The 19,156-nt window shown below is 48.7% G+C and overlaps 1 protein-coding gene across 16 annotated transcripts in view; it reads right to left on the bottom strand.

The window, feature by feature from the left end:
* TNXB (tenascin XB) overlaps positions 1-17,223 on the bottom strand; it is a 687,232-nt gene extending 670,009 nt beyond the window's left edge. For 7 of the 16 annotated variants that reach the window (XM_069634959.1, XM_069634963.1, XM_069634962.1 and 4 more), the window contains exon 1: positions 16,989-17,223. The gene's annotated coding sequence lies outside the window, so the exon portion shown is untranslated. The remainder of the gene's footprint in view (positions 1-16,988) is intronic. The other 9 variants (XM_069634968.1, XM_069634966.1, XM_069634969.1 and 6 more) reach the window with 3 other exon arrangements.
* Between the last annotated feature and the right edge of the window lie 1,933 nt (positions 17,224-19,156).

A 19,156-nucleotide genomic window follows, 5' to 3' on the forward strand; every position in this document is an offset into this window, starting at 1 on the left:
CAACTATATCAGCCCTGCTGGGATGTGCTAGCAAGGTTCATGCAACTATATAAGCCCTGCTGAGACGTGCTAGCAAGGTTCATGCAACTATATAAGCCCTGATGGGACGTGCTAGCAAGGTTCAGTCAACTATATCAGCCCTGCTGGGACGTGCTAGCAAGGTTCATGCAACTATATAAGCCCTGCTGGGACGTGCTAGCAAGGTTCAGTCAACTATATCAGCCCTGCTGGGATGTGCTAGCAAGGTTCATGCAACTATATAAGCCCTGCTGGGATGTTCTAGCAAGGTTCATGCAACTATATAAGCCCTGCTGGGACGTGCTAGCAAGGTTCAGTCAACTATATAAGCCCTGATGGGACGTGCTAGTAAGGTTCAGTCAAATATATCAGCCCTGCTGGGACGTGCTAGCAAGGTTCATGCAACTATATAAGCCCTGCTGAGACGTGCTAGCAAGGTTCAGTCAACTATATCAGCCCTGCTGGGTTGTGCTAGTAAGGATCATGCAACTATATCAGCCCTGCTGAGACGTGCTAGCAAGGTTCATGCAACTATATAAGCCCTGATGGGACGTGCTAGCAAGCTTCAGTCAACTATATCAGCCCTGCTGGGATGTGCTAGCAAGGTTCATGCAACTATATAAGCCCTGATGGGACGTGCTAGCAAGGTTCAGTCAACTATATAAGCCCTGCTGGGACGTGCTAGCAAGGTTCAGTCAACTATATAAGCCCTGCTGGGACGTGCTAGCAAGGTTAAGTCAACTATATCAGCCCTGCTGAGACGTGCTAGCAAGGTTCAGTCAACTATATAAGCCCTGCTGGGATGTGCTAGCAAGGTTCATGCAACTATATAAGCCCTGCTGGGACGTGCTAGCAAGGTTCATGCAACTATATCAGCCCTGCTGGGATGTGCTAGCAAGGTTCATGCAACTATATAACCCTGCTGGGATGTGCTAGCAAGGTTCATGCAACTATATAAGCCCTGCTGGGACGTGCTAGCAAGGTTCAGTCAACTATATAAGCCCTGATGGGACGTGCTAGTAAGGTTCAGTCAACTATATCAGCCCTGCTGGGATGTGCTAGCAAGGTTCATGCAACTATATAAGCCCTGCTGAGACGTGCTAGCAAGGTTCATGCAACTATATAAGCCCTGATGGGACGTGCTAGCAAGGTTCATGCAACTATATAAGCCCTGCTGAGACGTGCTAGCAAGGTTCATGGATCTATATAAGCCCTGATGGGACGTGCTAGCAAGGTTCAGTCAACTATATCAGCCCTGCTGGGACGTGCTAGCAAGGTTCATGCAACTATATAAGCCCTGCTGGGACGTGCTAGCAAGGTTCAGTCAACTATATCAGCCCTGCTGGGATGTGCTAGCAAGGTTCATGCAACTATATAAGCCCTGCTGGGACGTGCTAGCAAGGTTCATGCAACTATATAAGCCCTGCTGGGACGTGCTAGCAAGGTTCAGTCAACTATATAAGCCCTGATGGGACGTGCTAGTAAGGTTCAGTCAACTATATCAGCCCTGCTGGGACGTGCTAGCAAGGTTCATGCAACTATATAAGCCCTGCTGAGACGTGCTAGCAAGGTTCAGTCAACTATATCAGCCCTGCTGGGTTGTGCTAGCAAGGATCATGCAACTATATCAGCCCTGCTGAGACGTGCTAGCAAGGTTCATGCAACTATATAAGCCCTGATGGGACGTGCTAGCAAGCTTCAGTCAACTATATCAGCCCTGCTGGGATGTGCTAGCAAGGATCATGCAACTATATCAGCCCTGCTGGGACGTGCTAGCAAGGTTCAGTCAACTATATAAGCCCTGCTGGGACGTGCTAGCAAGGTTCAGTCAACTATATCAGCCCTGCTGAGACGTGCTAGCAAGGTTCAGTCAACTATATAAGCCCTGCTGGGACGTGCTAGCAAGGATCAGGCAACTATATAAGCCCTGCTGGGACGTGCTAGCAAGGTTCAGTCAACTATATAAGCCCTGCTGAGACGTGCTAGCAAGGTTCAGTCAACTATATAAGCCCTGCTGGGACGTGCTAGCAAGGTTCAGTCAACTATATAAGCCCTGCTGGGACGTGCTAGCAAGGTTAAGTCAACTATATCAGCCCTGCTGAGACGTGCTAGCAAGGTTCAGTCAACTATATAAGCCCTGCTGGGACGTGCTAGTACGGTTCAGTCAACTATATAAGCCATGCTGGGTCGTGCTAGCAAGGTTCAGTCAACTATATAAGCCCTGCTGGGACGTGCTAGTAAGGTTCAGTCAACTATATAAGCCCTGCTGGGACGTGCTAGTAAGGTTCAGTCAACTATATAAGCCCTGCTGGGACGTGCTAGCAAGGTTCGGTCAACTATATAAGCCCTGCTGGGACGTGCTAGCAAGGTTCGGTCAACTATATAAGCCCTGCTGGGACGTGCTAGCAAGGTTCGGTCAACTATATAAGCCCTGCTGGGACGTGCTAGCAAGGTTCGGTCAACTATATAAGTCCTGCTGGGACGTGCTAGTAAGGATCATGCAACTATATAAGCCCTGCTGAGACGTGCTAGCAATGTTCATGCAACTATATAAGCCCTGCTGGGACGTGCTAGCAAGGTTCAGTCAACTATATAAGCCCTGCTGAGACGTGCTAGCAAGGTTCAGTCAACTATATAAGCCCTGCTGGGACGTGCTAGTAAGGTTCAGTCAACTATACCAGCCCTGCTGAGACGTGCTAGCAAGGTTCAGTCAACTATATAAGCCCTGCTGGGACGTGCTAGTAAGGTTCAGTCAACTATACCAGCCCTGCTGAGACGTGCTAGCAAGGTTCATGCAACTACATAAGCCCTGCTGAGACGTGCTAGCAAGGTTCAGTCAACTATATCAGCTCTGCTGGGACGGGCTAGCAAGGTTCATGCAACTATATAAGCCCTGCTGGGACGTGCTAGCAAGGTTCAGTCAACTATATCAGCCCTGCTGGGACGTGCTAGCAAGGTTCATGCAACTATATAAGCCCTGCTGGGACGTGCTAGCAAGGTTCATGCAACTATATAAGCCCTGCTGGGACGTGCTAGCAAGGTTCAGTCAACTATATAAGCCCTGATGGGACGTGCTAGTAAGGTTCAGTCAACTATATCAGCCCTGCTGGGACGTGCTAGCAAGGTTCATGCAACTATATAAGCCCTGCTGAGACGTGCTAGCAAGGTTCAGTCAACTATATCAGCCCTGCTGGGTTGTGCTAGCAAGGATCATGCAACTATATCAGCCCTGCTGAGACGTGCTAGCAAGGTTCATGCAACTATATAAGCCCTGATGGGACGTGCTAGCAAGCTTCAGTCAACTATATCAGCCCTGCTGGGACGTGCTAGCAAGGTTCAGTCAACTATATAAGCCCTGCTGAGACGTGCTAGCAAGGTTCATGCAACTATATAAGCCCTGCTGGGACGAGCTAGTAAGGTTCAGTCAACTATATCAGCCCTGCTGGGACGTGCTAGCAAGGTTCATGCAACTACATAAGCCCTGCTGAGACGTGCTAGCAAGGTTCAGTTAATTATATACGCCCTGATGGGACGTGCTAGTAAGGTTCAGTCAACTATATCAGCCCTGCTGGGATGTGCTAGCAAGGTTCATGCAACTATATAAGCCCTGCTGAGACGTGCTAGCAAGGTTCATGCAACTATATAAGCCCTGATGGGACGTGCTAGCAAGGTTCAGTCAACTATATAAGCCCTGCTGGGACGTGCTAGCAAGGTTCAGTCAACTATATCAGCCCTGCTGGGATGTGCTAGCAAGGTTCATGCAACTATATAAGCCCTGCTGGGATGTTCTAGCAAGGTTCATGCAACTATATAAGCCCTGCTGGGACGTGCTAGCAAGGTTCAGTCAACTATATAAGCCCTGATGGGACGTGCTAGTAAGGTTCAGTCAAATATATCAGCCCTGCTGGGACGTGCTAGCAAGGTTCATGCAACTATATAAGCCCTGCTGAGACGTGCTAGCAAGGTTCAGTCAACTATATCAGCCCTGCTGGGTTGTGCTAGTAAGGATCATGCAACTATATCAGCCCTGCTGAGACGTGCTAGCAAGGTTCATGCAACTATATAAGCCCTGATGGGACGTGCTAGCAAGCTTCAGTCAACTATATCAGCCCTGCTGGGATGTGCTAGCAAGGTTCATGCAACTATATAAGCCCTGATGGGACGTGCTAGCAAGGTTCAGTCAACTATATAAGCCCTGCTGGGACGTGCTAGCAAGGTTCAGTCAACTATATAAGCCCTGCTGGGACGTGCTAGCAAGGTTAAGTCAACTATATCAGCCCTGCTGAGACGTGCTAGCAAGGTTCAGTCAACTATATAAGCCCTGCTGGGACGTGCTAGCAAGGTTCATGCAACTATATAAGCCCTGCTGGGACGTGCTAGCAAGGTTCATGCAACTATATCAGCCCTGCTGGGATGTGCTAGCAAGGTTCATGCAACTATATAACCCTGCTGGGATGTGCTAGCAAGGTTCATGCAACTATATAAGCCCTGCTGGGACGTGCTAGCAAGGTTCAGTCAACTATATAAGCCCTGATGGGACGTGCTAGTAAGGTTCAGTCAACTATATCAGCCCTGCTGGGATGTGCTAGCAAGGTTCATGCAACTATATAAGCCCTGCTGAGACGTGCTAGCAAGGTTCATGCAACTATATAAGCCCTGATGGGACGTGCTAGCAAGGTTCATGCAACTATATAAGCCCTGCTGAGACGTGCTAGCAAGGTTCATGGATCTATATAAGCCCTGATGGGACGTGCTAGCAAGGTTCAGTCAACTATATCAGCCCTGCTGGGACGTGCTAGCAAGGTTCATGCAACTATATAAGCCCTGCTGGGACGTGCTAGCAAGGTTCAGTCAACTATATCAGCCCTGCTGGGATGTGCTAGCAAGGTTCATGCAACTATATAAGCCCTGCTGGGACGTGCTAGCAAGGTTCATGCAACTATATAAGCCCTGCTGGGACGTGCTAGCAAGGTTCAGTCAACTATATAAGCCCTGATGGGACGTGCTAGTAAGGTTCAGTCAACTATATCAGCCCTGCTGGGACGTGCTAGCAAGGTTCATGCAACTATATAAGCCCTGCTGAGACGTGCTAGCAAGGTTCAGTCAACTATATCAGCCCTGCTGGGTTGTGCTAGCAAGGATCATGCAACTATATCAGCCCTGCTGAGACGTGCTAGCAAGGTTCATGCAACTATATAAGCCCTGATGGGACGTGCTAGCAAGCTTCAGTCAACTATATCAGCCCTGCTGGGATGTGCTAGCAAGGTTCATGCAACTATATAAGCCCTGCTGGGACGTGCTAGCAAGATTCAGTCAACTATATAAGCCCTGCTGGGACGTGCTAGCAAGGTTAAGTCAACTATATAAGCCCTGCTGGGACGTGCTAGCAAGGTTCAGTCAACTATATAAGCCCTGCTGGGACGTGCTAGCAAGGTTCAGTCAACTATATAAGCCCTGCTGGGACGTGCTAGCAAGGTTCAATCAACTATATCAGCCCTGCTGGGACGTGCTAGCAAGGATCATGCAACTATATCAGCCCTGCTGGGACGTGCTAGCAAGGTTCAGTCAACTATATAAGCCCTGCTGGGACGTGCTAGCAAGGTTCAGTCAACTATATCAGCCCTGCTGAGACGTGCTAGCAAGGTTCAGTCAACTATATAAGCCCTGCTGGGACGTGCTAGCAAGGATCAGGCAACTATATAAGCCCTGCTGGGACGTGCTAGCAAGGTTCAGTCAACTATATAAGCCCTGCTGAGACGTGCTAGCAAGGTTCAGTCAACTATATAAGCCCTGCTGGGACGTGCTAGCAAGGTTCAGTCAACTATATAAGCCCTGCTGGGACGTGCTAGCAAGGTTAAGTCAACTATATCAGCCCTGCTGAGACGTGCTAGCAAGGTTCAGTCAACTATATAAGCCCTGCTGGGACGTGCTAGTAAGGTTCAGTCAACTATATAAGCCATGCTGGGACGTGCTAGCAAGGTTCAGTCAACTATATAAGCCCTGCTGGGACGTGCTAGTAAGGTTCGGTCAACTATATAAGCCCTGCTGGGACGTGCTAGTAAGGTTCGGTCAACTATATAAGCCCTGCTGGGACGTGCTAGCAAGGTTCGGTCAACTATATAAGCCCTGCTGGGACGTGCTAGCAAGGTTCGGTCAACTATATAAGCCCTGCTGGGACGTGCTAGCAAGGTTCGGTCAACTATATAAGCCCTGCTGGGACGTGCTAGCAAGGTTCGGTCAACTATATAAGTCCTGCTGGGACGTGCTAGTAAGGATCATGCAACTATATAAGCCCTGCTGAGACGTGCTAGCAAGGTTCATGCAACTATATAAGCCCTGCTGGGACGTGCTAGCAAGGTTCAGTCAACTATATAAGCCCTGCTGAGACGTGCTAGCAAGGTTCAGTCAACTATATAAGCCCTGCTGGGACGTGCTAGTAAGGTTCAGTCAACTATACCAGCCCTGCTGAGACGTGCTAGCAAGGTTCATGCAACTACATAAGCCCTGCTGAGACGTGCTAGCAAGGTTCAGTCAACTATATAAGCCCTGATGGGACGTGCTAGCAAGGTTCAGTCAACTATATAAGCCCTGCTGAGACGTGCTAGCAAGGTTCATGCAACTATATAAGCCCTGCTGGGACGCGCTAGTAAGGTTCAGTCAACTATATCAGCCCTGCTGGGACGTGCTAGCAAGTTTCATGCAACTACATAAGCCCTGCTGAGACGTGCTAGCAAGGTTCAGTTAACTATATACGCCCTGATGGGACGTGCTAGCAAGGTTCAGTCAACTATATAAGCCCTGCTGGGACGTGCTAGCAAGGTTCAGTCAACTATATAAGCCCTGCTGAGACGTGCTAGCAAGGTTCAGTCAACTATATAAGCCCTGCTGGGACGTGCTAGTAAGGTTCAGTCAACTATACCAGCCCTGCTGAGACGTGCTAGCAAGGTTCATGCAACTACATAAGCCCTGCTGGGACGTGCTAGCAAGGTTCAGTCAACTATATCAGCCCTGCTGGGACGTGCTAGCAAGGTTCAGTCAACTATATAAGCCCTGCTGAGACGTGCTAGCAAGGTTCCTGCAACTATATAAGCCCTGCTGAGACGTGCTAGCAAGGTTCAGTCAACTATATAAGCCCTGCCGAGACGTGCTAGCAAGGTTCAGTCAACTATATAAGCCCTGCTGAGACGTGCTAGTAAGGATCATGCAACTATATAAGCCCTGCTGGGACGTGCTAGCAAGGTTCAGTCAACTATATAAGCCCTGCTGGGACGTGCTAGCAAGGTTCAGTCAACTATATAAGCCCTGCTGGGACGTGCTAGCAAGGTTCATTCAACTATATAAGCCCTGCTGAGAAGTGCTATCAAGGTTCCTGCAACTATATAAGCCCTGTTGAGACGTTCTAGCAAGGTTCAGTCAACTATACCAGCCCTGCTGAGACGTGCTAGCAAGGTTCATGCAACTATATAAGCCCTGCTGAGACGTGCTAGCAAGGTTCAGTCAACTATATAAGCCCTGCTGGGACGTGCTAGCAAGGTTCAGTCAACTATATAAGCCCTGATGGGACGTGCTAGCAAGGTTCATCCAACTATATCAGCCCTGCTGAGACGTGCTAGCAAGGTTCATGCAACTATATAAGCCCTGCTGGGACGTGCTAGCAAGGTTCAGTCAACTATATAAGCCCTGCTGAGACGTGCTAGCAAGGTTCATGCAACTATATAAGCCCTGCTGAGACGTGCTAGCAAGGTTCAGTCAACTATATAAGCCCTGCTGAGACGTGCTAGCAAGGTTCATGCAACTATATAAGCCCTGCTGAGACGTGCTAGTAAGGATCATGCAACTATATAAGCCCTGATGGGACGTGCTAGCAAGGTTCAGTCAACTATATCAGCCCTGCTGGGACGTGCTAGCAAGGTTCATGCAACTATATAAGCCCTGCTGAGACGTGCTAGCAAGGTTAAGACAACTATATCAGCCCTGCTGGGATGTGTTAGTAAGGTTCAGTCAACTATATAAGCCCTGCTGGGACGTGCTAGCAAGGTTCAGTCAACTATATAAGCCCTGCTGGGACGTGCTAGCAAGGTTCAGTCAACTATATAAGCCCTGCTGGGACGTGCTAGCAAGGTTCATTCAACTATATAAGCCCTGCTGAGAAGTGCTATCAAGGTTCCTGCAACTATATAAGCCCTGTTGAGACGTTCTAGCAAGGTTCAGTCAACTATACCAGCCCTGCTGAGACGTGCTAGCAAGGTTCATGCAACTATATAAGCCCTGCTGAGACGTGCTAGCAAGGTTCAGTCAACTATATAAGCCCTGCTGGGACGTGCTAGCAAGGTTCAGTCAACTATATAAGCCCTGCTGAGACGTGCTAGCAAGGTTCATGCAACTATATCAGCCCTGCTGAGACGTGCTAGCAAGGTTCCTGCAACTATATAAGCCCTGCTGGGATGTGCTAGCAAGGTTCAGTCAACTATATAAGCCCTGATGGGACGTGCTAGCAAGGTTCAGTCAACTATATAAGCCCTGCTGAGACGTGCTAGCAAGGTTCATGCAACTATATCAGCCCTGCTGAGACGTGCTAGCAAGGTTCCTGCAACTATATAAGCCCTGCTGAGACGTGCTAGCAAGGTTCAGTCAACTATATAAGCCCTGCTGAGACGTGCTAGCAAGGTTCCTGCAACTATATAAGCCCTGCTGGGACGTGCTAGCAAGGTTCATGCAACTATATAAGCCCTGCTGAGACGTGCTAGCAAGGTTCAGTCAACTATATAAGCCCTGCTGAGAAGTGCTAGCAAGGTTCAGTCAACTATATCAGCTCTGCTGGGATGGGCTAGTAAGGTTCATGCAACTATATAAGCCCTGCTGGGACGTGCTAGCAAGGTTCAGTCAACTATATAAGCCCTGCTGAGACGTGCTAGCAAGGTTCAGTCAACTATATAAGCCCTGCTGGGACGTGCTAGCAAGGTTCAGTCAACTATATAAGCCCTGCTGGGACGTGCTAGCAAGGTTAAGTCAACTATATCAGCCCTGCTGAGACGTGCTAGCAAGGTTCAGTCAACTATATAAGCCCTGCTGGGACGTGCTAGCAAGGTTCAGTCAACTATATAAGCCCTGCTGGGACGTGCTAGCAAGGTTCAGTCAACTATAAAAGCCCTGCTGGGACGTGCTAGCAAGGTTCAGTCAACTATATAAGCCCTGCTGGGACGTGCTAGCAAGGTTCAGTCAACTATATCAGCCCTGCTGGAACGTGCTAGTAAGGTTAAGTCAACTATATAAGCCCTGCTGGGACGTGCTAGTAAGGTTCAGTCAACTATATAAGCCCTGCTGGGACGTGCTAGCAAGGTTCAGTCAACTATATAAGCCCTGCTGGGACGTGCTAGTAAGGATCATGCAACTATATAAGCCCTGCTGAGACGTGCTAGCAAGGTTCATGCAACTATATAAGCCCTGCTGAGACGTGCTAGCAAGGTTCAGTCAACTATATAAGCCCTGCTGAGACGTGCTAGCAAGGTTCAGTCAACTATATAAGCCCTGATGGGACGTGCTAGCAAGGTTCAGTCAACTATATAAGCCCTGCTGAGACGTGCTAGCAAGGTTCATGCAACTATATCAGCCCTGCTGAGACGTGCTAGCAAGGTTCCTGCAACTATATAAGCCCTGCTGAGACGTGCTAGCAAGGTTCATCCAACTATATCAGCCCTGCTGAGACGTGCTAGCAAGGTTCATGCAACTATATAAGCCCTGCTGAGACGTGCTAGCAAGGTTCAGTCAACTATATCAGCCCTGCTGAGACGTGCTAGCAAGGTTCATGCAACTATAAAAGCCCTGCTGAGACGTGCTAGCAAGGTTCAGTCAACTATATAAGCCCTGCTGAGACGTGCTAGCAAGGATCATGCAACTATATAAGCCCTGCTGGGACGTGCTAGCAAGGTTCAGTCAACTAAATAAGCCCTGCTGGGACGTGCTAGCAAGGTTCAGTCAACTATATAAGCCCTGCTGGGACGTGCTAGCAAGGTTCAGTCAACTATATAAGCCCTGCTGAGACGTGCTAGCAAGGTTCATGCAACTATATCAGCCCTGCTGAGACGTGCTAGCAAGGTTCCTGCAACTATATAAGCCCTGCTGAGACGTGCTAGCAAGGTTCAGTCAACTATATCAGCCCTGCTGAGACGTGCTAGCAAGGTTAAGTCAACTATATCAGCCCTGCCGAGACGTGCTAGCAAGGTTCAGTCAACTATATCAGCCCTGCTGAGACGTGCTAGCAAGGTTCAGTCAACTATATAAGCCCTGCTGAGACGTGCTAGCAAGGTTCAGTCAACTATATAAGCCCTGCTGAGACGTTCTAACAAGGTTCAGTCAACTATATAAGCCCTGCTGAGACGTGCTAGCAAGGTTCAGTCAACTATATAAGCCCTGCTGGGACGTGCTAGCAAGGTTCAGTCAACTATATAAGCCCTGCTGAGACGTGCTAGCAAGGTTCAGTCAACTATATAAGCCCTGCTGAGACGTGCTAGCAAGGTTCAGTCAACTATATAAGCCCTGCTGAGACGTGCTAGCAAGGTTAAGTCAACTATATCAGCCCTGCTGAGACGTGCTAGCAAGGTTCAGTCAACTATATCAGCCCTGCTGAGACGTGCTAGCAAGGTTCAGTCAACTATATAAGCCCTGCTGAGACGTGCTAGCAAGGTTCAGTCAACTATATAAGCTCTGCTAGCAAGGTTCAGTCAACTATATAAGCCCTGCTGAGACGTGCTAGCAAGGTTCAGTCAACTATATAAGCCCTGCTGGGACGTGCTAGCAAGGTTCAGTCAAGTATAGTAGCCCTACTGAGAAGTGCTAGCAGGATTCAATCAAGTATAGTAACCTTGTTGAGAAGTTCTGGCAACCTAGGTTCAATCAAGTCTAGTAGCCCTATTGAGAAGTGCCTGTGAGATTTAATGAAGTATAGTAGCCCTAAGTGCTGGCAAGGTTTAGGCAAGTATATCAGCCCTCCTGAGAAGTGCTGCCGAGGTTCAGTCAAGTATAGCAGCCCTGCTGGAAAGTGCTGCCGAGGTTGAGTCAAGTATAGTACCCCTACTGAGAAGTATACTAGCCCTACTGAGAAGTTCTGGCAAGGTTCAGTCAAGTCTAGTAGCCCCAATGAGAACTGCTGGCAAGGTTCGATCAAGTATAGTAACCCTGTAGCAAAGTGCTGGCAAGGTTCAGTCAAGTATAGTAGCCATACTGAGAATTGCTGGCAAGGTTCAGCTAAGTATAGCAGCGCTACTGAGAAGTGCTGGCAGGGTTCAGTCAAGTATGGTAGCCATACTGAGAAGTGCTGAAAGGTTCAGTCAGGTATAGCAGCGCTACTTAGAAGTGCTAGAAAGGTTCAAACAAGCATAGTAGCCCTGTTGAGAAGTGCTGACGAGGTTCAGTCTAGTATAGCAGCCCTAGTGAGAAGTGCTGGTGGGGTTCAGCTAAGTATAGTAGCCCTACTGAGAAGTGCTCCAGAGGTGCAGTCGAGTATAGCAGCGGTACTGAGAAGTGCTGGCAAGGTTCAGTAAAGTATAGGAGCCCTACGCAGAAGTGCTGTCGAGGTTCAGTCACATATAGCAGCCCTACTGAGAAGTGCTGGCAAGGTTCAGTCAAGTATAGTAGCCTTACTTGGAAGCGCTGGCAAGGTTCAGCTAAGTATAATAGCGCTACTGAGAAGTGCTGGCATGGGTTCAGCTAAGTATGGCAGCCCTATTGAGAAGTGCTGCCGATGTTCCGTCAAGTATAGTAGCCCTCCTGAGAAGTGTTGGCACGGTTCAGCTAAGTATAGTAGCCTTACTGAGCAGTGCTGACAAGGTTCAGTTAAGTATAGCAGCCTTATTGAGAAGGGCTGCTGAGGTTCAGTCACGTATAGCAGCCCTACTGAGAAATGCTGGCATGGTTCAGCTAAGTATAGCAGCCCTACTGAGAAATGCTGGCATGGTTCAGCTAAGTATATTAGCCCTACTGAGAAGTGCTGGCAATGTTCAGCTAAGTATAGTACCCCTACTGAGAAGTGCTGCCGATGTTCAGTCAAGTATAGCAGCCTTCCTGAGAAGTGTTGGCAAGGTTCATCTAAGTATAGTAGCGCTACTGAGAAGTGCTGTCAAGTATAGTAGCCTTACTGACCAGTGCTGGCAAGGTTCAGTTAAGTGCTGTCGAGGTTCAGTCACGTATAGCAGCCCTACTGAGAAGTGCTAACATGGTTCAGCTAAGTATAGCAGCCCTACTGAGAAGTGCTGGCAAGGTTCAGGCAAGTATAGTAGCCTTACTGGGAAGTGCTGGCAAGGTTCGGCTAAGTATGGTAGCGCCATTGAGAAGAGCTGGCATGGTTCAGTTACGTGTAGCAGCCCTGCAGAGAAGTTTTTCGCCCTGCTGTGAAGTTCATATAATGCCCTATTAGAAGCAGACAAGCCATGCTGAGAATTGCTGGCTGGCTTCCAGTGACGTATAGCAGCCCTGCTAGGAACGGCTAGACCTGTCCCTGTGAATGCATGCCTGCCCAGCTGAGAAATGGCAGTCCTGCTTAAAGTATTAAACGGTTCCGGTGAATGCGTATTGTACTGCTCAAAAGCTCTAGGCCTGCCCAGTCAAAGTGCAGCTCTATGCATGTAAGTACTGACATTGTTCCTTTCAATGTGTATCCGTCCTGTTGCGAGCTGGTAATGTCTGATTCATTGTATAGCTGCTCTGCTCTTAGTGCTGGCACCGACCCATTACATATATAGCATTGCAGGCGTGAAGTGCTGATACCCTCACATTGAAATTATAGCACCTCTGGTGAGAAATGCCAGCGCTAAACCAAGTAAAATCATAGCTGCCCTGTCGGAGATGGGCTGGCACTGCCTCATTTCATGTAGACTAAACATCCGCGAAAAACAGGCACTGCCCCATTACAAGTACGGGGTTGCTGCTGGGAAGAACGAGTACTCATTCAAAGTGATGCGCCCTGCTTGGAAGTGCTGCTATTGCCCCATTAAAAGTATAGCGCTCCTGCTATGGAATGCTAGTACCACCCATTGAACGTATTGCAGTCCCGCTGAGAAGGGCTGCACTGCTACGGGTATAGCAGCCCCGGTGAGATCCGCAGATAGCGCCTGTTGGCAGGAGTGTTGTATGAAAATGAAGCACCCCTGCTGAGGTGAAAGTGCCAGCCGTGCTGTTAAGTGCTGCTACTGGCCAATGAAAAGTATGGAATGCCTGGCAAGTTGTGCGGGTACAATCTCAGTACACGTATAGCCACCCCGTAGAGAGGTACAGTTAGTGTCCAGTTAACGTTTTAGAGGTCTGCTGGGAAGTGCTGGTACTGTTCTATTGAAATATAGCACCTCGGTCAAGAAGTGCAAAGACTATCCATCAGACGATGAAGTGTCCCTGCTCAGAAATGCAGACACCAGTCCAATGCACATATTTCCTTCTGATATGTACGGTCCCAATAACTGAACATAATCCAGCTGAGAAGTGCTAGTACTGCCCAAATAAAACGTGTTGCTCTAACAAGAACTGCGGCTCCCTCCTCATAAAGCAGTCCTTCTCAGAAGTGCGTGTACTGTGACATTTAATGTGCAGTAACACTCCCAAGTTGAGAGTCTGCCCCAATAAAAGCATGACTGCACCGCTGAGGGGTCCCTGCCCCTTCCGCCATTGAAAGTGTAGCAGTCCTACTAGAAGCATGGTACACAGCACTGCTGATAAAGTGTGCCGGATGTTTTATTCAAAGTCTAAAGTTCCGGTACTTCCGCCTTAAAATGACAGTATCCCTGCTGACAAGGACTGGTAGTGTCACAGTGTCCCGCGGGCACTCTCTCGTGCATAGCATAACGGTCCCACTAAGAAAAGCAGTATTCTTTCGCACGCGTTGAAACCCTGGTGAGAAAGAAGTGCTGGTGCTGCATCTTTGAAAGTACAGCCGCTCTGCTGAGACGTGTCATGAAGCTGACGGAAAGTGCCATGGAATCTACACAACTACTAAAACAAGTGCCAGTGGGATGCCACTAAAAGTACAGCCGCTCTGCTGAGACGTGTCATGAAGCTGACGGAAAGTGCCACAGAATCTACACAACTACTAAAACAAGTGCCAGTGGGATGCCACTAAAAGTATAGCCGCCCTGCTGAGACGTGTCATGAAGCTGACGGAAAGTGCCACAGAATCTACACAACTACTAAAACAAGTGCCAGTGGGATGCCACTAAAAGTACAGCAGCCCTGCTGAGACGTGTCATGAAGCTGACGGAAAGTGCCACGGAATCTACACAACTACTAAAACAAGTGCCAGTAGGATGCCACTAAAAGTACAGCAGCCCTGCTGAGAAGTGTCTGTGCATTGAAGCTGGCAGCAAGTGCCATGGAATCTAAACAGCGGATAAAACAAGTCCCAGTAGGATGCCTCTGAAATAAAGCTTCTCTGCTGAGAAGTGTCTATGCATTGAATCAGGCAGAAAGTGGCATAGAATCTAAATGAAACAAGTGCCAGTAGAATCCCACTGAAAGTATAGCAGCCCTGCTGAGAAGTGTCTATGCATTGAAGCTGAAAGCAAGTGCCATTGAATCTAAACAGTGTATAAAACAACTCCCAGTAGGATGCCACTGAAAGTATAGCAGCCCTGCTGAGAAGTGTCTATGAATTGAAGCTGACGGCAAGTGCCATGGTATCTAAACATCGGATAAAACAACTCCCAGTAGGATGCCTCTGAAATATAGCTGCCCTACTGAGAAGCGTCTATGCATTCAATCAGGCAGAAAATGGCATAGAATCTAAACAGCGGATAAAACAAGTGGCAGTGGGATGCCACTGAAAGTATAGCAGCCCTGCTGAGAAGTGTCTATGCATTAAAGCTGAAAACAAGTGCCATGGATCCAAACAGCGAATAAAACAAGTCCCAGTTGGATGCCACTGAAAGTATAGCAGCCCTGCTGAGAAGCACCTATGCATTGAAGCTTACATAAAGTGGCATAGAATCTGCACAGCCAATAAAACAAGTGCCTGTATGATGCCACTGGCAGTAGAGCAGCCCTGCTGAGAAGTGTCTATGCATTGAAGCTGACTGCAAGTGCCATGGAATCTAATCAGCTAATTAAACAAGTGCCAGTAGCATGCCACCGAAAGTATACACAGCCCTGCTGAGAAGTGTCTATGCTTTGAAGCGTGCAGCAAGTGCCATGGAATCTAAACAGCGAATAAAACAAGTGTCAGTAGGATACCAGTGAAAGTATAGCAGCCCTGCTTGGAAGTGTCTATGCATTGAAGCTGATGGCAAGTGCCATGCAATCTAAACAGCTAATTAAAAAAGAGCCAGTAGGATACAACTGAAAGTATAGCATCCCTGCTGAGAAGTGTCTATGCATTGAAGCTGACAGAAAGTGGCATAGAATCTAAAACAGCTAATTAAACAAGTGCCAGTAGGATGCCACTAAAAGTATAGCAGCAGTGCTGAGAAGTGCCTATGCATTGAAGCTGAAAGCAAGTGCCATGGAATCTAACGAGTGAATAAAACAAGTGCCTGTAGGACGCCACTGAAAGTATAGCAGCCCTGCTGAGAAGCGTCTATGCATTGAATCAGGCAGAAAGTCGCATAGAATCTAAACAGCTAATAAAACAAGTGCCAGTAGCAACCCACTGAAAGTAAAGCAGCCCTGCTGAGAAGTGTCTATGTGTTGAAGCTGAAAGCAAGTGCCATGGAATCTAAACAGCGAATAAAACAAGTCCCAGTAGGACGCTATTGAAAGTATAGTAGCCCTGCTGAGAAGCATTTATGCATTGAAGCTTACGGAAAGTGGCATAGAATCTAAACAGCCAATTAAACAAGTGCCAGTAGGATGCCACTGAAAGTATAGCAACCCTGCTGAGAAGTCTCTATGCATTGAACATGACGGCAAGTACCATGGAATCTAAACAGCTAATAAAATAACTGCCAGTAGGATGCCACTGAAAGTATAGCAGCCCTGCTGAGAAGTCTCTATGCATTGAACCTGACGGCAAGTACCATGGAATCTAAACAGCTAATAAAATAAGTGCCAGTAGGATGCCACTGAAAGTATAGCAGCCCTGCTGAGAAATGTCTATGCATTGAAGCTGATAGCAAGTGCCCTGCAATATGAACAGAGAATAAAACAATTGCCAGTAGCATCCCACTGAAAGTATAGCAGCCCTGCTGAGAAGTGTCTATGTATTGCAGCTGACGGCAAGTGCCATGGAATGTAAACAGCGAATTAAACAAGTGCCAGTAGGATGCCACTGAAAGTATAGCAGCGCTGCTGAGAAGTGTCTATGCATTGAAGCTAACGGCAAGTGCCATGGTATGTAAACAGCGAATAAAACAAGTGCCAGTAGGATGACACTGAAAGTATAGCAGCCCCGCTGAGAAGTCTCTGCATTGAAGCTGATGGCAAGTGCCATGGTATCTAAACAGCGAAAAAAACAAGTGCCAGTAAGATGCCACTGAAAGTATAGCAGCCCTGCTGAGAAGTGTCTATACATTGAAGCTGACGGCAAGTGCCCTGGAACCTAAACAGCGAATAAAAGAAGTGCCAGTAGGATGCCACTGAAAGTATAGCAGTCCTGCTGAGAAGTGTCTATGCATTGAAGCTGACGGCAAGTGCCATGGTATCTAAACAGCGAATAAAACAAGTTCCAGTAGGATGCCACTAAACGTATAGCAGCCCTGCTGAGAAGTGTCTATGCATTGAAGCTGACGGCAAGTGCCATGGTATCTAAACAGTGAATAAAACAAGTGCCAGTAGGATGCCACTAAACGTATAGCAGCCCTTCCGAGAAGTGTCTATGCACTGAAGCTGACGGCAAGTGCCCTGGTATCTAATCAGCGAATAAAACAAGTGCCAGTAGGATGCCACTGAAAGTATGTGCAGCCCTGCTGAGAAGTGCTGCTACAGTGCTTACGTTGTACAGTAAGGTGTGTGCCGTTTCAAGTGCAATTATCAGAAGGGATGCAGATAATCCTTACCTGTCTCCAGAGTCCTCTTGCCCTGTGAGGGGACCCCCCCTCTCTCCCTGAAAGCTGCCGCACCCACTCCTGAGTTAAAGCCGCACTTCTGCTGGCTGCACAGCCCCTGAGCGTCTCAGCTTGAGAAATGAACAGTTTGCATGCAGGAAGGCTGTGCACAGCATCTGCATGTGGCACGTGCACCCTCTCTACTAGCTGCGAAGTGGACGGGAGCGGGCTCTAGAACGGGATGGCTGAGAGAGAGAGAGAGAGAGAGAGAGAGAGAGGGAGGGAGGGATGGATGTAAACGGAGTCCAAATTATGATGTCATGGACAGTGTCATTGGGAAACGCTGACAAATTCCTTCGTGTGCACCGAATTCATCCCCATTTCCCTCCGCTCTGCGACATGGCGAAACAATAAAAAAAAAACACAGAAATGACAGAATGCTTTCACTATGCGAAATGCAAGACAGGGTGGGAGGCTGTTGGCTGCACATGTAGTTGCTCAGTTGTTGGCCATGGTCCAACCGTTCATGAGTTTTCACAGTTGCCGATAGAGTATCTGCACACACTTCCTAACTCTTTTCCCCCTCCTCTCCTGCGCCACACCAAAACCATGACAAAGGGACGGCAAGGCAGCGCAGGCTTGGTTCGCTCTGGGAAGCACAGGGCTTCAGGTTCTGCCAACATTAAAGCCTTTTATAAGTGTACACGCTAGCTGATCAAATGCCTCTACTCTGCACAGTTGGTCATCCACCCCTCTTGGCACTGCTTCGCGAAAGGGCAACGCAATAGAGAAGTGGGGACTTGCAGAATGGCTCGCGGTGGGAAGGACAGTAGGGGTCCACAATCTCTGCACACTCCTTAACTCATTCCCCTCGCCCTCTGCCCCCGACACGGCGGAACAAACACACAACTGTCTGACTCGAAGAGAGAAGATGGAGGGCTGGAGATTGGCGGAACATTTTGTGGATGTAAAGGTCATTGTCAAACTACCAATGTGTCCCACACAAGAGGGGCATGTTTTAGCATGTAGAGAGGCCAAGGAGCGAATGGGTGCAGAGCATGAACTATAGTCCTCAAGCCAGCTTGCATCCGTGGATGTCCGAGACCAGCCTCCTGAAGTGGCTTATAGACTGGGGGTCAGCCTCTTCTAGAGATTGCCTGCTCAGGGTGTCTGATACCAGCCTCCTCTGGAAGTTCACAAACCAGACTGCCAGCTCTTAATGATGACGTCTGCCTTCTGTAAAGGTGCAGACAGTACTGCCTATATTCATTTTGGGCAGTTAGCCTCCTTTGGAGTCTGACATGCTAGACTTTTCACGCTGTGCTGTCAGTTCATGGTGCAAGGCCAGTCTCCCGTGGAAGCTCACTGACTGGTTTCAGTATATGGTGAAAGGCCAGACTCCTGTGGACTGTCGGCAGACTATGCACCTGTTTCATATCGTGAGGCCATTCTCCCGTGGAGGCTCACAGACTGACTATGCTGTCAGTTCATGATGCAGGGCTAGTCTCCCGTGGGGGCTCACAGGCTGTGCTGTCAGTTCATGGCTGGTCTCCCGTGGAGGCTCACAGGCTGTGCTGTCAGTTCATGGTGCAAGGCTAGTCTTCCGTGGAGGCTCACAGGCTGTGCTGTCAGTTCATGATGCAAAGCCAATCTCCCATGGAGGCTCACAGACTGTGCTGTCAGTGCATGGCGCAAGGCTAGTCTCCCATGGAGGCTCACAGACTGTGCTGTCAGTGCATGGTGCAAGGCTAGTCTCCCATGGAGGCTCACAGACTGTGCTGTCAGTGCATGGTGCAAGGCTAGTCTCCAGTGGATTCTCACAGACTGTGCTGTCAGTTCATGATGCAAAGCCAATCTCCCATGGAGGCTCACAGACTGTGCTGTCAGTTCATGGTGCAAGGCTAGTCTCCCTTGGAGGCTCACAGGCTGTGCTGCCAGTTCATGGTGCAAGGCTAGTCTCCCATGGAGGCTCACAGACTGTGCTGTCAGTTCATGGTGCAAAGCCAAACTCCTGTGGAGGCTCACAGACTGTGCTGTCAGTGCATGGTGCAAAGCCAATCTCCCATGGAGGCTCACAGACTGTGCTGTCAGTTCATGGTGCAAGGCTAGTCTCCCTTGGAGGCTCACAGGCTGTGCTGCCAGTTCATGGTGCAAGGCTATTCTCCCATGGAGGCTCACAG

This window comes from Ambystoma mexicanum, chromosome 13, assembly GCF_040938575.1.
Source record: "Ambystoma mexicanum isolate Mex_15411 chromosome 13, UKY_AmexF1_1, whole genome shotgun sequence".
Lineage (NCBI taxonomy): Eukaryota > Metazoa > Chordata > Amphibia > Caudata > Ambystomatidae > Ambystoma > Ambystoma mexicanum.